At 34.8% G+C, this 18,162-nt stretch overlaps 1 protein-coding gene across 1 annotated transcript in view; it reads left to right on the plus strand.

The window, feature by feature from the left end:
- The first annotated feature begins 17,029 nt into the window (after positions 1-17,029).
- The window catches only part of BMT2 (base methyltransferase of 25S rRNA 2 homolog), an 876,684-nt gene continuing 875,551 nt past the window's right edge, over positions 17,030-18,162 (plus strand). The window contains exon 1 of the mRNA XM_050782647.1: positions 17,030-17,033. The gene's annotated coding sequence lies outside the window, so the exon portion shown is untranslated. The remainder of the gene's footprint in view (positions 17,034-18,162) is intronic.

Consider the following 18,162-nt stretch of genomic DNA (forward strand, 5'->3'; position numbering starts at 1 on the left):
TTCCAAATTGTTTTTGTGTTTAAATATTAAAAATTCTTATGCATGTGGACTGATAAAGTGTGGATCTATGGGCAATAGCAAGAGAGGAGAAAGCATGAAAAATGGAGATTAAACATGGGATGTGTCAAGATAATGAGAGCATAATGGTCAAATATGAACAGAGAGGACACATAAGAAAATGAATATCCACTTAATAAAGTGAATATGATGAATTTATTTACTTTGGCTTACATTCTTTTTGAGAAATTACTTTATCAAAGAACTTCCTTAGTAATTAACATTAATAATTACATATTATATAATATTCAAGACAAATTCACTGAAAACAGAAACTAAAATATTTTATTAATAAATTTGAAAATATAAACATCATTATAATATAGTCCTTTATTGTATTCTAAAGTAGCTAAAAAATAACATTCAGAAGTACCTCCTAGAAAACACTGTACTAATTGCCTTCATGCACTTATTATTTTATAATTTTATAACTGTTCTTTTATATATCAGTGTTCACCCTTACTGCAACACTATCTGGTAAATTTTATCATATCTATCTGAGAGGAGGAAAGGTGACTGTTGGAGAGTTAATGACCACCCACGGTCACAAAGACTGGAAGTGGCACAAGTAAGATTTCAATCTGTGACAGATGGTCTGTAATCTTAACTTCCCTTACAATACTGTTCTGAAACAGAAATCATATACATTAATTCAAAACAATATTCTAGAGCTTCAGTGTGACCTGGCTCAAAACTTTTTCTTGCATTCAACACACAAGGAAAACACAAGAGCACTTTTAACTAAAAGTGAAGAATTTAAAGCAACGGAGAAAATTAAAAACAAATAACTATATTTGTACTCTTATGCTAATAAATTTAAATTGCAATATAATACATGATTTTTGAAAAATATGTTATATAAATTATCAAAATTGAATAAAACGGACTTCTGCTTTCCACCAATGTATGCAAGCAGCTTAAGTTCCCACACTGTCCTAACAACAGTAAAAAGCTGAACAGATTGAGAAATCAACACTCTTCTTGGATCTGTAAGAGAGGTAAGTACACAGGGCAAACTACTGCCCATGAGACTGGAGAGACAGACAGGCCAATATAGGGAGACATGGCTTCCAGGTGCAGAGTCTCATGAGTGGAGACCAGCAGGAACCAGTGCTGCAGTAGGAATATCTGAATTGGAATTGACAAATTGCTGGAGGCTCAGTGTGGAAAAGTCTGAGAATTAAAAACTACGCTGGACCCAGTCACAGAGGAGAACCTACAATTTTATGAGTTTTATCTCAACCAGAATATCAATCAGGTTCTCATAGGAAAATATTGGAGAAACATCCCCTCATGTTTTAAGCAAGATGAGGATCTATTTTGAAACACACCAGAGCACTCTGTATTCTTTTTTCTTTTCTTTTCTTTTTTCTTTCTTTTCTTTTCTTTGCCTCCCTTTCTTTCTTTTTTTTTTTTTCAAGGCCTACCCTCAGGAGAAACTAGTTAACCAGGACCTAATATGCTGGTGTATTATCAGCTCCTAACTGATCTGGGGAAAGAAAAATACCCAATGTCAACCCATTGTATCCTTTCTGTTTCATCTAGGTTAGAGAAGAATTGAAAAACACTTGTGATTTTCACAGTCCAGAGGCACAAGCTCACTAAAGACTAAGACCCAATCACAGAACTATAGGTATTCCCGCTGCCCCAATGTGCCTCCACATTACTAAAGACCTATTTACAGCAGTTCCTTTTATGTGGTACATCATGTACAACTAAATGCAAAAAATACAAGATATACTAAAGGACAAAAAACTCAGGTTTTTGTGAGATAGAGCAAGCATGAGAACCATATGTGTCAGGGATGTTGAAATTGTCCAACCAGGAATTTAAAATAACTATGATTAATATGCTAGGGCTCTAATGGATAAAGTAGACAGCATGCAAGAACATATGCGCAATGTAATTAAGGAGAAGAAATTCTAAGAAAGCACCAAGAAGACATTCTAGAGATCAAAATCATGTAACAGAAATGAAGAATGCCTTTGATGGACTTATTAGTAGCATGATTGCACAGAGTTGAGGAGAGACTCTCTGAACTTGGGGATGTATCTATAACAACCTTCAAAACTGAAAAGGCAAGAGAACACAGACCGAAAAAACCAGAACAGAATAGCCAAGTGCTGTAGGGCAACTTTAAAAGATATCATATATGCATAATGGGAATAGCAGCAGGATAAGAAAGAGAGACGGGAACAGAAGAAATATTTGAAGTAATACTGACTGAAATATTCTCCAAATTAATGTCAGACATGAAACCACAGATTTAGGAGACTCAGAGAACACCAGGCAGGATAAATTCCAAAAAGACAACATCTAAGACATACCATTTTCAAACCACACAAAATCAAACATAAAAAAAATCCTGAAAAAAAAAGCCAGAGGAAATAAACACTTTACCTATAGAGGAACAAAGGTAGGTATTACATCCAACTTCTCAGAAACCATGCAAGGAAGAAGAGAGTAGAGTGAAATATTTAAAGCACTGAGCAAAAAAACTCATTAACCCAGAATTTTGTACCCTGAAATTTTATTTTTCAAAGTGAGAGAGAAATGAAGACTTTCTCAGACAAATAAAAATTGAGGGATTTTGTTGCCAGTAGATGTGTCTTATAAAATGGTTAAAGTTCTTCAGAGAGAAGGAAAGTGATATAGATAAAAAACTCAGATCTATATAAACAAAGAATGAGCATCAGAAAAGGTATAAATGAAGGTAAAACAAAATATTTGATTTTTCTTATTCTTAATTGATCTGGCAGATAATTTTCTTGAAATAATAACAACAATGTATGTGTTTAGGTATGCCCATATATATGTCTTGTGTGTGTTTATATGTGTGTGTTTATGTGTGTGTGCTGCTTATGTATGCCTGTATGTAAGTCAAATAGATGGACAACAAAGATATGAGGGATGGGAGGGAGGAATTAGAATTATTTTTTATTAACAGCTACTTACACTACCTATTAAGAGGTATAGTGTTATATTTAATGTGAACGTGGGTTAGTTGTAAATGTATTGCAAACTCTAGGGCAACCACTGAAACAATAAAGTATAACTGATAGATAAAAAGAAGAAAAAATTGAATCACAAAATGCTTAATTGAAGCCTCATGAAGCAGAAAAAGAGCAGAGGACAAAAACAGAAACAAAGAACAAGGGAAGCAAATGGAAACAGTAAAAAATGTGACACATATTAATCAAACTACATCAAGAATTGCTTTGAACATCACTGCTCTAAATGTGCCAATTAAAAGACAGATTTTTCAGAGTGTACCAAAAAACATAACCCAAATGTATGTGTATTAGTCCACTTTCACACTGCTATAAATAACTTCCAAGTAATTTAGAAAGGAAAGAGGTTTAATTGACTCACAGTTCCATATGACTGGGAAGGCCTCAGGAAACTTACAATCATGGTGGAAGGGGAAGCAGGTACTTTCTTCGCAAGGCAGCAGGAGAGAGAGCTTGTGAAAGAGGAACTGTCAAACACTTGCAAAACCATCACATCTCATGAGAACTCACTCACTATCAGAGAACAGCGTGGGTAAACTGCCCCCATGATCCAGGTGTCTCCCTCCCCTTAATATGTGGGGATTGCAATTCAAGATGAGACTTGGGCAGGGACACAGAGCCAAACTATATCAGTATGTTATACATAAAATTGAATAAAGAATTCAAATAGTCAATAACTGTGGGAAAAATATAGTGTCAAAGAATGTACTGATATTAATATAGTTTGAATGTAAATTTTATTGCACTATACAATTAGTTTTAATTATGTTTAGATGACTTAGTAGACATGTGTATCTGGAGTCATAATCTTTAGCCTATGGGAAAAATCTGACTCATTGCTTGTATCTATAAATAACATTTTATTTTAACATAGTCATGCTCACTCATTTATGAATTTCCCCTGCAGCTTTTATGCTACAATGGTAGAATTGGATAGTTTCAACAGAGACCATGTAGCCCATAAAGTCTACAATATTTCCTATTTGTCTTTTTGGAGAAAAGTTTTCTTGGCCTCTGAGCCATATCATTTACAAGTAATAATAAAATATGCAGCATGATATATAATAAAATATATAAAAAATATGAATGACACTAATGTTTAGCAATAGGGAAATTTCAAATAATATGGTAAATCTGAACAATGAAAATTGACATAGTTGTTAAAATAATGTTTCCCAGAAACTGTTTATGTTATATATCTAAAAATCTAAGTGAAAAAGAGGATACAAAACTATACCAGTCATTTTCAGTGGAGAGGTGGTAGTGAACTGCTTTAAGGCAAAAAGTTATATTAGGGGAAACATAGCCAATGCGTAATTTTAAACTGTTTTGTACTGTTCATAGAGAAACATAGTTGTAAAATGTATAAATAAAAATTAAAATAATTACAAAAAGCAAATCACTAGTATAATGGGAAAATTTAACATGTTTCCGTCTATAACCATTAAATTAACAGAATAAAATAATGAAACAGATTTCAGCAACAAAATTAACAAGTATAATGCAATAGACATACACAGAACCATGGATCCAACAATCAGAAAGCACAATTTTCTTCCTAAGCAAAAATGTTACACTTATAAACATTGATCATAGAATATGCAATAAATGAACTTCATTAAATTAATAATTGTAAGAATAGCTAAAATAATAGTAAAATTTACTGGGCACTTCCTATATCCAGCCTATTTTCTAAGAATTTGCATTCAAGATCCTCACACTAATCCTATGTTGTAGATCCTAAAATTATCATTTTCTTTACATTATACAATTGAGGTAGAAAGCTTAAGAAACTAACCCAAGATTAATTCTGATAGTCAATCAAGTAGCATATTTGACATCTGGACCTAATTTGAGTCTAGACTTTATGCTGTTTACCACCTATCACCTAAATAGTTATACTAGCACTATTAACACAATTATAATAGTTGTTTAAAATCTAAATAGAGGAATTCAGCTTCTGGGAGGAAAAAGGAGATGTACTTTTCCCTTTTTCTCGGGCTAAGTACAACTAAAGATCCTGGACATTACACATCAAATAAACAAAACACTCTTACAGGTAGAGAAAAGAGGGCAAATCAGCTAGAGACTTTGGGACCCATGTCAAGACAAAGTGGTGAGTTCTTCATGTTTTATTTTTACTTCATATATCCAAGATTTGGTGCTGAAGAAGCAGACTTGGAACATCAGAAAAAGCAAAAAAACACTGTAAGCAAAAATATTGGTCAACACAACAGACTATCATTTTCCTCTTGGGCTTTCTAAATTGTTTGAGTGTTGAAGCAAAAATTATAATAAACTATATTGTATGTTTCTAAATATAGAGAGGAAATATATAATACAATTATATTACAAAACAAAGAGCATAAAGAGATGTAGAGGGAAGTAAGATTTCTATACTTCACTCAGTCTGATAAAATGAAGACACCAGTAGTCTGTGATTATGTATAACTTATCTATATGTAGCTCTATATCTACCAATACCTACAATAATCACTAAAAAAAAACCTATACAAAGATACACACCCCAAAAACACTATATATGAATCACAATGGAATCTAATAAAATGTATAAACAATCTACAGGAAGGCAGGAAAAAGAAAACAGAAAACAACAACAACATAACAAAACAAAAACGACCCAAAATGCATTCATTAGAAAAGGAAAAAGTTTCAAACCAATGAACTGAGTTTTCACCTGAAGACTCGAGAAAAACAAGAGCAAAATGAACCCCAAACAGATGGTAAAGAATAAAATGAAGAGCAGAAATCAATGACATTGAAAATAGAGAAACAACAGGGAATATCAATGAAATAAAAAAGTCTTGCTATTTAAAAAGATTGATACAACTGACAAAACTCTTGTAAGAGTGAAAAAGGAAGAAGACAGAAAATGCCAATATCAGAAAAGAAATAGGGAATATCACTACAGATACTGCAGACATTGAAAGGCTAATAAGAGAGTACCAAAAACAACTCTTCATACATCGATTTGACAATTTAGACACAATGACTAATTCTTCAAAAATCATAAGCTACCACAGTTCATTCAATTTGAAATAGATAATTTGAATAACACTGTAAATATTAAGGAAATTGAATGTGTAATTAAAATACTCTCTTGAAAGAAATCTCCAAGCCCAGATTGGAGTTCTCCAGACTAGAGACTTTTTCTAAGCTTTAAAGTATTAGTAACAACCATGTACAATTTATTCCAGAAAACAGAGGAGGAAGAAACAATTCCCAATTCATTTCGAGAAGTTAGAATTACCCTGACATCAAACCAAACATAGTACATTAAAAGAAATTATAGGCCAATATATCTCAAAAGATACACAAGTAAAAATGCTCAAGAAACACTAGCAAATAGGATTTAGCAATGTCTAAAAATGATAACCATGACCAAGAGGAGTTTATTGGGGGGATGCAAAACTGGTTTAACATTAAAACATTAATCAATGTAATCCATGTTAAGAAACTAAAAGAAGAAAACTACTGTAACCATATCAACACATGCAGAAAAACCATTTGACCAAAGCCAACATCCATTCTGGATAAAAACTCTCAGGAAATTAGAACTAGAGGAGAACTTCTTCAACTTGATAAAGAGCATCTACGAAAAACCTGCAGCTAACATTGTATTTAATGGTGAAAGACTCTTTCCCCCAAAGGTAGACAACGAAGCAAGGATGTCCTCTCCCATTACTATTATTCAACATAGTGGTAGAATTTCTGTGCCTTATGGCAAGAAAAGGAAATGAAAGGTGCACAGATTAGAAAGGAAGATATAAAATAGTTCCTATTTTCAGGTGACATAATTAAAATCATGTAGAAAATCCCAAGGAATCTAGAAAATTACTAGTAAACAATTCATAAAAACAAAAACAAAACAACAAAATCCTGAGTTCAGCAAGTTCAGCAAAGGATGTAAGATAGCATACAAAAATCAATTATATTTTTACTACTTGCAATGAACATGTGAACACCAAAATTTAAAACATAATGCCACTTACAGTTAGTCAAAAAATGCAATAGTTATAAAACTAACAAAACATATTTAGGACTGTATGCTGAAAACCATACAACACTGATGAAAAAATTAAGTAAAGATATAAATAAATGGGAGCTATACATGTTTATGGATTGCAAGACTCCACACCGTAATGATGTCAATTCTCCCCAAATTGATATTTATGTTTAATGTAATTCTTATAAAAATCCCAGCAAGATTTTTTTGTGTGCAAATATAGACAAGATTATTCTAAAATTATTATGGAATGGCAAATGAATTAGCTAAAGCAATTTTGAAAAATAGAATACAGTGGGAGTATTTCAAGACTTATTATATAGCTATAGCAAACAAGATTGTGTGGTATTGGTGAAGGAAGAAACACATGAATCAATGCAATGGAACAGAGAATCCAAAACTAGACCTATACAAATATGCTCAACTTATTTTTGACAAAAGTGCAAAAGCTATTCAATGAAGATACTTTTTTCAAAAAATGGTGCCATAGCAATTTACAATGCAATCCTGACACTACCCAAATGTAGGTCAAATCAAAGAGATAATGTCACAGTCCTCCACAAAACTCCCCTTACTTCAGACATCAGCAACAAAATCCAGGGCTTCTAGGCTACCTGCAATTCTGACCAACTGGCTACAAATCCATTCCGGGGTTCCCATTAACTCCTCAGGTTTGGTACTTTGCTAGAACAAATCGCAGAACTCAGAAAAGTGCATTTTTTTATTAGAGTTTTATTCTAAAGGATATAATTCAGGACAAGTCAAATGAAGAGACAAATAGGGCAAGGTCTAGGAGAGTCTCATATGTGAAACTTCAGTGCCCTTGGGACGTCACTCCTCCTGGCACATGGATGTGTACCACCAACCATGGTGCTCGTGGAGCTTTGGGTGTCTAGAGTTTTTCCTCAAGAATTGATTGATGAATCAATTGATTCATGATTGATTGAATCATTGACCACATGATTGAATTCAATCTCCAGTCCCCCTCCATCCTTGGAGTTTGAAAGGACAGACTAGCGTCACATTACTCAAAGCCTGAATTCCCTAATTGCAGACAGGTATTTCCAGCATGATCAGTTTTCATTCTGAAACTATCCAGGAGCCCACGAGTCACCTTACTAGCATAAACTATTAGGGCCCACCATGAATAGCAGACTCTTATCATTCTGAAAATTCCAAATATTTAGAGAGTACCTTTCAGAAACCAGGGACAAAAGCTAGCCAAATTCCTTATTATACAATACAATATATATTGGAAATACATAGGTAAAAAAAATGAACTGCAACATAAATCTCACTTGCTTATACAAAAATTAATTCAAAATAGATTACAGACAAATGTAAATTGTAGCACTATACAATTTTGAGGAAAAAAAATGTGAGAAAAATATTTGAGATCTATGGCTAGGCTGTGAGTTCTTAGACCTGACACCAAAAGCACCAATCATTAAAGAAAAAACTGATAAATTTGGTTTCATTAAATAAAAATGTTTACTCTGCAAAAGAACCTGTTAAAAGAACAGAATGACAAGTTACAGGTGGACGAGAATATTTTAAAGCCACATACATATTCTGCAAAGAATTTATATCTAGAATAGAGAACTTTAAAAAGTCAATGGTAAAGAAATCCAATTAGAAAAATGGGCAAATTCCATGAAGAAATATTTATCCAAGAGAACATTCAGATTGCAAATAAGCATATGAAAATACATTCAGCATTATCAGCTATAAGAAAAATGCAAATTAAAACCAGAATGAGATATCACTACCTACACATCAGAACAGATAAAACAAAGAATAGTGACAGTAGTAAATACTTGCGGGGATGTGTAGAAACCAGGTAACATCTATATTGCTGGTTGAAATATAAAATGATACAGTTACTCTGGAAAATAGTTTGGCAATTCCTTAAAGAAAATCTGAATATACAACTAACATATTGACCCAATAATTGCACTCGTAAGCATTAACCCCAGATTAATGAAAGTCTGTAGTCACACAACAACCTGTAAATGAATGTTTATAGTAGTTTTGTTCATAATAGCCCCAAACTGGAAACCACCCAGATATCCTTCAACAGTTAAACCAGGGTACATTCATATCATGGGATACTACTCAGCAATACAAAGGAACATATGATGGGGTCAGAGGCGGTGGTTCACACCTGTAATCCCAACGCTTTGGGAGGCAGAGGTGGGCGAATCACAAGGTCAGGAGATCGAGACCATCCCAGCTAACACGGTGAAACCCAGTCTCTACTAAAAATATGAAAACAAAATTAGCCAGGCCTGGTGGCGGGCACCTGTAGTCCCAGCTACTTGGGAAGCTAAAGCAGGAGAATGGCCTGACCCCAGGAGTCGGAGGTTGCAGTGAGACAAGATGGCACCACTGTACTCCAGCCTGGGTGACAGAGCGAGACTCTGCTTTAAAAAAAAAAAAAAAAGAAAAAGAAAGGAACACATCATACATACAACAACATGGAAAAATTTCCAGAGCAGTACATTGAGTGAAAAAGCCAGTCCCCTTAATTTATATACTACATGAATCCGTTTATATAACAATCTTGAAATGACGAAAGTGTGGAAATGAAAAAAAAGGTTTGTGGTTGTCAGGTATTAAGGAGCTTGTGGTATCAGAGTGAAGTCGGTATGGCTATAAAAGAGAAACATGAGGGAACCTTGCAATGATAGAAATGTTTTCTGTCTTGATTGTCTCCATGTCAATATCCTGGTTGTGATATTGTACTATAGTTTGCAAGATGTTACCCCTGGGGAAACTGAGTACATAGTATCTTTTTGTATGATTTCTTATAAGTACAGATGAATCTACAATTATCACAAAATAAAAAGCTTGCATTAACAAATCTAGCTACACAAAAAAAATATACCCACAAAAACAAGAAAACTAACTTCCAAACAAAAACATAAACAAAAACAAATACAAACACAAAAGCTCCTCACATTTTCACTGCTGTGTTGTACCAAATATCAAGAGATAATGGCTATCTTAGACAAACCATCCAAGAATAGAAAAATAAATCCTATCTTAGCCCAGAGCTATGGTTTGAATGTCTGTGTTCCCGCAAAATTTATATGTTGAAATGCTAACCCTCAAGGCAATGGTATTAGGAGGTGGGGCCTTTTGGGGAATGATCAGGTCATGAGAGTGGAGCCCTCATAAGTAGGATTAGAGCCTTTATATATATATAAAAGGCCTGAGGGAGTTTGCCTCTTTCACCATTTTAGGACACAGGGTGAAGGTGCCGTCTATGAACCAGGAAACAGGCCCTCACCAGATGTGAAATCTGTTGATGCTTTGATCCTGGCCTTCCTAGCCTCCAGAACTGTGAGAAATAAATTTATGTTGTTTATAAGCCACCCAGTTTATGACATTTTTTCTTAGCAGCCCTGACACACTAAGACAGTAAGAGTCTGTCATAACTGTTTAACATATATCATATTTTGGATAATTCTGTTGTTTTCAATTCCTACCCTTGCTTGTTGAGGAATAGCACTGTATTCATATATTTATGCACCTCTCCTGATACTTGTAAAAACGAAGTTGAATTTCTGGGTTAAAGATTATGAAAAAATTGGAAATCCTCCTGTTTCTTATTATAAAGTTACTTTTTATAAAAATTATACTAATTTAAAGTATCATTGAAAATGGTGAATTTCTGCCAATATTATTGCAGAACACTTGAGTTACTGAAGGAGACCAAGAAGGAGATTATAATAAGAAAGATTAGGTATTTGGATATTACTTTAATCTCGGGCTACATTTATTGGTGGTCTGAATTATTTCAAGGAAAAGCAGATATCGCCTAGGCTCAGAGGTCACCAGCGCAAACTTGTCAGGAGTCAGGCAGTAAGTAACATGTCACATAGGTCTTGCGCAGTATAAATGTACCTAGCACCTCAGAAGGGAATAAGGCAAAATTGGGAATGGAAATTTACTGAAGTCAGACCACTTTTTCTCAATTCTGTTTAGAATTTTTTCAATCACAGAGCTTTCAGGAAATCTCAGATAACCCAGTCCAAACACTTCACACTACAGATAAGGAAACTGAGAGCCAGGAAATTTCAGGGATTATCTAAATTCACAGTTAGGTAATGATACAGCTAAAACTGTAACCCAGGCTGGCTGACTCACAGCGCTAAGAACCTCTTTACCAGATCATGCTTTGGTTTGGTTTTGGCTCTGAGCCGTGAAAATACACAGTCAACCACAAACCAAGAGCATAAAAAGATTTAGATACATTCTAAGTGAAATCGAGTTGTCTACTCCAGTTAATTATTTGCTGTAGAAATTTATTTAATTTTCTTTAAAATGTATTTATATGAGTCTATTCTCTTGGCCTAGTAATACTGAGAGTGGTTGAAGATGGAAATGACCATGATAGTGGAAGTGACCACATTGGTGAGTCAAAGCCAATGAGTAATTATACAATTTAAAATAGAGGCAACATGTACAATTGACCTTTGTATTAGTCAGGGCTCTCTAGTGGGACAGAATTAATAGGATAGATATAAAGGGAAGTTTATTAAGGAGTATTAACTCACACAATCACAACATGAGGTCCCACAATAGGCTATCTGCAAGCTGAAAACCGAGGAAGCCATTCCAAGTCCCAAAGCTGAAGAACTTAAAGAACGATGTTGAAGGGCAGGAAGCATCCGGTTTGGGAGAAAGATGTAGGCTCAGAGACTAAGCCAGTCTAATCTCTCCACATTCTTCTGCCTGCTTCTTATTCTGTCTGCGCAGGCAGCTGATTAGATTGTGCCCATCCAGATTGAGGGTGGGTCTCCCTTTCCCAGTCTACTGACTCAAATGTTAATCTCCTCTGACAACACCCTCACGATACACCCAGGAACAATTTGCATCATTCAATCCAATCAAGTTGACACTCAGTATTAACCATCATAACATTGAACAACTCGAGGGTTAAGGGCTCTGATCCTCCATGCAGTCAAAAAAACAGCATATAGCTTTTGACTCTCCCAAAACTTAACTACTAATAGATTACTATTGACCAGAAGACTTACCGATAACATTAACCAATTAACATATATTTTGTATGTTATATGTATTATATACTGTGTTCTTTTTTATTTATTTTTTTTATTTTTTTGAGACAGTCTCAACAAAGGTGCCATGAGTGCAGTGGCACAATCATGGCTTACTGCAGCCTGGACCTGCTGGGCTAAAGTGATCCTCCCACCTCAGGCTCCCAAGTAGCTAAGACTATAAGCGCACACCACAATGCCCAGTTAATTTTTATTTTTTTGTAGAGACAGGGTTTCACCACGTTGCCCAGGCTGCTCTCAAACTTCTGGGCCTAAGAGATTCACCTGCCTAGGCCTCCAAACGTGCTGGAATACAGGCATGAGTCATTGTGCCTGGCCTATACTGTGTTCTTATAATAAAGTAAACCAGAGAAAAGAAAATATTAAGAAAATTACAAAAAAAGAGAAAATATATTTACTACTCATTAAGTGAAAATGGACCATAAACAAACATCATTTTCATGTTGAGTTGGCTGAGGAAGTAGAGGAAGAGAAGGGTTTGATCTTGCTGTGTCAGGGTGGAAGAGGTGCAGGAGGCAGAAGTGGGGGAAGGAGAGGCAGGCACACTTGGTATAACTTTTATTGTAAAAAGTCCACATATAAGTGGACCCATGCAGTTCAAATCCATGTTGTTCAAGCGTCAACTATACTTCTTTCATCAAACACATGAATTATTACACAAGATTGTCTTCGAGAGCATCATTCCTCTGAGCAATACTAACTTCAATCTAGAGGTAGTTGATGTCTAAAGAAACTAGTATGTGTGTGTGTGCATGTGTGCATATAATTTTTTTCTTCTTGGCGACAGGAATATATTAAAAATAAATACCTAAAAAAGATACAAGTAGAACCTAACAGTGAAATAGGGAACGTTTTGGCAAACTCTTAGCAACTATCGCTTTATCCTGTGGAAAAAGCTCAAGGGTGTTGCAGAGACCTCCAAACTAGTAGGTCAAAGGAACCAACAAGGGAAATGTTAAATTGCTTTGCTCTCACCTGCCCTAAATTATTATTCACCATACCCCACAAGAGACAACAGCTATTAATAGGATTTTTCCATTATTTTCAAAATAGCTTAAATATGTATTTGACTATGTTTATCAAGCTAAATAAGCTATTTTTTGATGTGTACAGGGCATAGACACTTAAAAGACACTTAGAAAATACTTTAACTCTTTCAGTAAAATTTAATGATCACACAACAGACTATTTGTTTCAGATTATAAAATGTTCTCTGGATGATATCTAAATGGAAACAGATTAATAATTTAGGATATAGCTTAGTTTTTGACTGTAACATTTAGCCTTTTTGTTTTTAAATAATAGAAAGATGGTAACATTAAAAACTCTCATCTGTCTTGTAGCTGCGTATCAAATTTATTTAGGCAAACATAGAGCTACAAATTCAGTAAGCTGACAGCTAGACTAAACATCAAATGTTAATTAGGGTTGCTAAAATCTTGGAAAATAAAAAATAATCTTTCAGGAAATAAAGATAACTTATGCGGACATAACTAATTGAGTCTCTATTTTTTACTGTAATAAGCTAGGAAAAAAGCTATTTTGCCCCTGATAATAACCAATGACAGACACTTTGAGGATAGCAGGACCTGGAGAGAAAACATTGGGTTCAGGCTTAGTATCAAGTAGTGGGAAGAAAAACTTCAATAAGAAAGATGCACCGTTGAAACTAATCTATGGTGAGAGGCCTAGAGGAAAAAATTCTGGTAGTAATCTAAGCCATAAAAGCATTTAAAAATATTTGGAGGCAAGTATGAGAACTGTAGGACTGAGTAGGAAAGGGTAAATGATACAATTTTCAAATATGGAAGATGATGGAATTTTAGATATCATGAGCAGATGCAGTTGCACACACTATTCCTGAATTAATTTAAAAAAATCAAAGAAATTGATCAATGGTATTAAATCATGAAATACAGAAGTTATTTTTGCTAATTAAATTATTTGAGTATTTCTTTCTTTTTTTTTTCCTTAGGGTCATGCAAATTAACAATGAAATCATCATTAAAAAGGAGAAGAAAAGACCAAACTATCAACTGAATCTGTGAAAAATAAAAACTATGACCAGGGGTTGCAAGAATAGTCATTTATCATGTCAGCTCAATTCTAGTAGTTATATCCATGAAATAGAATGTTAAGGTCACCATTTGACATAGAAGAAATTGGAAACCGTCAGTGAGCGCAAATGTTCAAGAGGTCAGTGCACATTAGATTTAAAGGTCTTTAACAACCCTGTGCAGATCACGCGTAGAAGGTGATGTAATAACATCTCCCATGAGGTTACCCTAATAGAGAGAGTCAACCTCAGTTGAGAAGCAAAACTTTGCAGTGATATTTCAGAAACTGTAATTCCAGTTTATCTGCATGAGATCCACTGTGTTATTAGCTACAGTTTTTCTTTTTTCTTCTTTTTTTTTTCAGCCCTTTTTGCTGCTGATTTGTGTTACAGGTTTGTAAGTGGATGTGGGTTCCTTCTGGATCGGCTAATCTCTTGTATGTTGTTGAGTCTAACTGCACAGGTTTCCAAAATGTTGTTATTTTTGAAGTTGACATATGTTCTGAATAGGTTGTTTGGGGAAAGCCTATTTCTATCATGCAATTGGTTTAGATTGGAAACACAGCATGCATAAATTTTGTAATAACAATATGGATATAAAGTTGGCCCTTGCACAACACGGGTCAGGACTGCAAAGGTCCATTTATAAGTGATTTTTCTTCAACCAAATGCAGATTAAAAATACAGTATTTCTGGAATGCGAAATCCATATTTACGGAGGGTTGATTTTTTGTATGTATGGGTTCTGAGGGCGACTATGAGGCTTGTGCATAACTGGAGTTTGGCATATGTGGGAGTCCTAGAACAAATCACTTGCATATACCCAGCAAGGACTGTATATAGTGAGATTTTAGAGTCTCCGTGGCTTCAGTGAGCTTTCACTTTAAATGTTTCAGATTACTTAATCGTATACATTTTTAAAGCTGGTAATTCACAACGCAGGGAGTTTTAATTCAATTCTTTTCAACAAATGTTGAATGAGTACTTATAGAACCAAGGCTCTGAGTAGGAACTTCAGGGATACAAACAGGAATGAGAAAAAATTTTATTTCATAATGCTCACAATCTTGAGGCAGGGAGATGACATAACACAGAAATACTTAGATCCAGGGTGAAATTATGATATTTGCCTTTCTAGTACTATTTACGTGTTTTATTATTTCCTAATGACTTTTTGGTCTTCATTAAATGCTTTGAAAAAAAATGAAACATTTAAGCAAACGTAAGTATTCACGTCTCTAACCAGGGGATATTAATAGAAAATTCAAAATAATGAATAATTGAAGAACTATATATATATTTGGCTCTAGAATTGTCTTTGTTCTTACTTACAAATAGTACTCTCATACCTGTCTCAGGAATACATGAAACTGCAAAACAAAATAGTAAATATTGTTCAAAGCTTTTTTATTATTTTATATGGTAACAAAATTTATATGTTAATTAAAACATTTTTCAGGTTATTATACAATGAGCAAACAAACCAATTTAGAAAGGTCTTAATTTTTAAAGTTTTATTTTGTTTTAAATTGATAAATAATAATTGTATATATTTATAGGGTACAATATGATGTTTCCGTACATGTATATGTTGTGGAATGAGTCAAGCTAATTAGCATATTCATCACCTCAAATATAATTTCTTTGTGGTGAGATCATTTAAAATCCTCCCTTTTAGCTATTTTGAAATATACAATACATCATTTAATATTAACTATTGTCACTGTGCTGTGCAATGGGACACCAGAACTTACTCCTCTTACCTAACTGAAACTTGTACCTGTTAACTAATATCTCCCCTTTCTCCAGCCATACCAACTGCAACCTTTCGTAGCCACCATTCTACTTAACCTCTATGAATTTGACTTTTTAGATTCCACATGGGTTCATACTGTATTTGTCTCTCTGTGCCTGGCTTACTTTACTTATAATGGCTTCTAGATTTATCCATGTTGTCAGAAATGAACAAAATTTTATTTTTTTAAAGACTGAATAGCATTCTATATACTATTAGTATTATAGTATACTATCCTATAATAGTATAGTGTATTGTGTTAGTATTTCATATGGATATATATGTATACACATACCACATTTTAAAAAATCCATTCTTCTGTGTTGGACACTTAGGTCGTTTCCATATCTTGGCTACTGTGAATAATGCTTCAATGAACATGAGAGTACAGTCATCTCTTTGACATACTTATTTCAATTCCTTTGACTATATACCCTGTAGTAAGATTATTGGATCATATGGTAATTCTATTTTTAGTCTTTTGAGGAACCTCCATACTGTTTTCCACAATGGCTGTATTAATTTACAATACCACTACTGGGAATAAGGATTATTTTTCTTTCACGTCCTCTCCAGCACTTGTTATTTTTCATCTTTTAATAATAGCCATACTAACAGATGTCAAGTGATATTTCATTGTAACTTAATTTGCATTTTTCTGATGATTAGAGATGTTGAGTATTTTCTCATGTATCTGTTGGCCATTCGTATGGCTTTTTATGAGAAATGTTTACTCAAGTCTGTATTAGTCTGTTCTCATGCTGCTAATAAAGACATACCCAAGACAGGGTAATTAATAAAGAAAAAGAAGTTTAATGGGCTCACAGTTCCATGTGGCTGGGGAGGCCTCACAATCATGACAGAAGGTGAAGGAAGAGAAAAAGCACGTCTTACATGTCAGCAGGCAAGAAAGAGGTAACAACCAAGCAAAAACGGTGTCCCCTCATAAAACCATGAGATTTCGTGAGACTTATTCACTATCACGAGAACAGTATGGGGGAAAACTGCCCCCATGATTCAATTATCTCCCACTGGATCCCTCCAACAACACATGGGAATTATGGGAACTACAATTCATGATGAGATTTGGGTGGGGAAACTGCCAAACTATAACAAAGTTCTTTGCCCATTTTTAGATAGGGTTATTTGTTTTCTTGTTATAGAGTAGTTTAAGTTCCTTGTACATTTTGCTTATTAGTCTCTTTACTGATGTATGATTTGTAAATATTTTCTCCCAATCTGTGGGTCATCTCTTGACTTTATCAATTGTGTGGTTTTTTTGTTTTTTGTTTTTTGTTTTTGCTGTGGAAAAGCCTTTTAGTTTAATGAAATACCATTTACCTATTTTTACTTTTATTGCCTATGCTTTTTGGGGTCATATCCAAACATCATTGCAGTCCAATGTCATGGAGCATTTCCCTTCTGTTTTGCTCTAGTAGTTTTATAGTTTTTAGGCCTTGTGTTTAAGTCTATAATCCATTTTTGTGTTGATTCTTGGATAAGGGTGAGATAAGGGTCTATTTTCATTCTTCTGTATGTGGATATTCAGTTTTTTCAGCACCATTTGTTGAAGAGATTGTCCTTTCCCCATTGTGTGCTCGTGGCACCAGAAAGATCTTAATTTTTATTATTAGTCTAAATGATATATGCCTACTTTAAGAAAAGGATATATCACAGAACACATAAGAGAAAGGATCCTGAGGATGGCCGAATAGGAACAGCTCCAGTCTCCAACTCCCAGCGCGAGCAACACAGAAGACCGGTGATTTCTGCATTTTCAACTGAGGTACTGGGTTCATCTCACTAGGGAGTGCCGGACAATCGGTGCTGGTCAGCTGCTGCAGCCCGACCAGCAAGAGCTGAAGCAGGGCGAGGCATCGCCTCACCTGGGAAGCGCAAGGGGAAAGGGAATCCCTTTTCCTAGCCAGGGGAACTGAGACACACAACACCTGGAAAATCGGGTAACTCCCACCCCAATACTGCGCTTTAAGAAAACAGGCACACCAGGAGATTATATCCCACACCTGGCCAGGAGGGTCCCACGCCCACGGAGCCTCCCTCATTGCTAGCACAGCAGTCTGCCATCTCGCGGCAAGGCAGCAGTGAGGCTGGGGGAGGGGCACCCGCCA

The sequence above is a fragment of the Macaca thibetana genome, chromosome 3, assembly GCF_024542745.1.
Source record: "Macaca thibetana thibetana isolate TM-01 chromosome 3, ASM2454274v1, whole genome shotgun sequence".
NCBI classification, from domain to species: domain Eukaryota; kingdom Metazoa; phylum Chordata; class Mammalia; order Primates; family Cercopithecidae; genus Macaca; species Macaca thibetana.